We start from the raw sequence: 2,704 nt of genomic DNA, 5'->3' as shown, positions 1-2,704 counted from the left end.
CCCTATTAATCAAACCATAAAGAACTTCACCACAAAGGATAAAAATGTAAGGAGATAAGGGATCACCTTGTCTGATACCTCTTTTAGGATTGAAAGGCTCAGTAGGATGACCATTAATAAGGATAGAAAAAGAAACAGAATTGATGCATAACATAATAGTTTTAATAATATTGGTGGGGAATCCCATGGCTGTAAGAGTATTATGAATAAATTTTCATTCCAAACTATCATAAGTCTTAGCTATGTCAAGTTTGATCCCCACATAACCAAAGTTTTTCTTTCTGGGTTTGTTAATATAATTGAGAGTTTCAAAAACAAGTAAAGAGTTGTCAGTGATTAACCTCCCAGGGAGAAAGGCACTTTGGTTTTCATGAACAATATGTGGGAGAATCTGTTTGATTCTGTTAGCCATAGTCTTAGTGATAATCTTTAAGATGACATTACATAAACTTATAGGTCTAAATTCCTCAGGTTTAGTAGGAGAAGAAACTTTAGGAATTAAGCTGATATAAGCTGATATTGTTATCCTGTGTAATATTGAAACTATCAAATATGTTTTGAAAGTAATTAGAGAAAATAGAGTAGATCTTATATGTTTCCTGCCAAGAGTTGCCATCAGGGTCCTGGATACTAGTGATAGTATTTTTCCTTTTCCTTTGACTGACTTTATAATGAAAAATCTTTGTGTTTTGGTCTCCATGTTGAAGCCAATGGACCTTAGCCCTTTGAGTCCGCCACAATTCTTCTTGTTTGAGATATTCATCCAAAGTAGTCTCCATAACCTTGATTTGTTTGATGCAGTCTTGAGAAGGGACTTGAGTCTTTAATTTATCCAAAGATGTCTGGATGATTTTAATTTTATTGGCTAAATCACAAAATTTGTTTCTGCCCCAAGCATATAGATGATCCAATGTGTGTTGAAGTTTAACGATATTGGTGCTTTGGGTATTGTTCCAGGCAGTCTTGAGAATGGTGTTACTCCATGCATCTTGAGCCCATGGTTGTTCAAATATGATGAGCTTTTTGTGATTATGTTTAATATAGCATTCACTGGTTGAATAGAAGTCTAGCATGATAGGATTATGATCTGAGGAGTATTTGAGCAGATGCTTGTTAGTGTATCTGGGAAAAGATAAAATCTAGTTAGTGTTAGCACAAAATCTGTCTAGTCTCTCTTTTATGTGATCCATATCACTCTGGTTATTAGCCCAGGTGTATTTAGAACCAAAAAAACCCAAATCATTAAGGTCACATTCATTAAGAGTAGTATTAAATATATTAGTATGATGATAGTCAATATTATTACCCCCAAGTTTTTCAGAGCTATTGAGGATAAGGTTAAAATCTCCAAAAATCATCCATTTGGATGAGGTTCTCTGATTGTAAATATCCTTAATAGTTTTACAAATGAGATGTTTTTAAGCATAATAAGGGTGACCATAGAAGCCAGTAGCAAACCAAAATATGTTCCAATTATTAGACATAATATACATATCAATGAAATTATTATTAGCTTGTAAAATGTCAATGTTTACATCATTATTCCAAACAACAGCAAGGCCTCCTGACCTATGGCCACTATTAGTGTTACAATCAATCACGAACCAATTTGATAAAAGGCCACAAAGAACAGTAGACTTAGCTTTTTTATCACTAATTTTGAGACTTGTCTCCATTAAAAAAAAATATCAGGACAGTGAGTTTTTAGGAGCTTCTTGAGTGCCCTGACTGCAGCAGGGTTCCCAAGCCCTCTGCAGTTCCAGGATATGCATCTCATTGTGGTTGGCTGGCCTTGTCATCAAGGCCTGCCATGTGTTGATCCTGAGCCATATTCTTGTCTGTATCAGTTTGTGCTCCTTCTGTGAGTGTCACTTTCCTCTTCATCACTTTGTGGACTTCTGTGGCAACTGCTTTAGTATGAATCTGATTATCCTGAGAAGTGTAAGTAGTTTGAATAGAGACTTGGTTGTTCCTTTGTGAAGAGTTGTAGGACTGAGTAGTAGTGGGTTGTGAAGGTGATTGAGCAGATGGTTGGCCAATAGTTTGAGCTCCTTGTTTCCTAATTTTCATATCATCTATTTGTTGGATTAAGCCCTTAGAAATAGGGCTAAAATGACCTCCACTGATAGACTTCAAGGGATACTTCTGAATGTCTTCTCCTGCCTCTCATAGATCCTACGCCCATAACTTCTAGATCTGAGCCATGTCCCCCTTGGGTTAGTACCACCTTCTATAGGGATGGGAGTGTTTATGCAATTATCTTGGTTATGTCCAATTAAGCCACATCCAAAACAAAACATGGGTAGATTTTCAAATCTAAAGTCCACCCAGTTAATGCCAGCCCTAATAGGATTACAGATCTTGAATAGGATTTTCACCTTGATAATCTTAGCATTCTCTGGGAATTCATAGTCCCACATCTATGATAGTTCCAATTTGGGATCCAAGCTCCTTACCCATGGTAGTGGATTTTCAATGTAGTGGTAGCCCCCAGAATTGGATCCAAAGAGGGGCTGAACTGAAATCCAATCTTGATACATCCATATTTCTATCCCAGCCATGTAAAATTAACCAGCAATTTCTGATGATCCAAGGGCTTCCCTTCAAGATTCTTTGGACATCTTCCTCTTTATCCATCTTAAATTGTAGAATCCTCCCCTCAATTTCAGCAATTTTGAATCCCACAGGGTTGCTCCAAATTCCA

This window comes from Medicago truncatula, chromosome 2 (assembly GCF_003473485.1).
Source record: "Medicago truncatula cultivar Jemalong A17 chromosome 2, MtrunA17r5.0-ANR, whole genome shotgun sequence".
Classification (NCBI taxonomy): Eukaryota; Viridiplantae; Streptophyta; class Magnoliopsida; order Fabales; family Fabaceae; genus Medicago; species Medicago truncatula.
The sequence above is the reverse complement of the archived record's forward strand: the minus strand, read 5'-3'. Positions refer to the sequence as shown.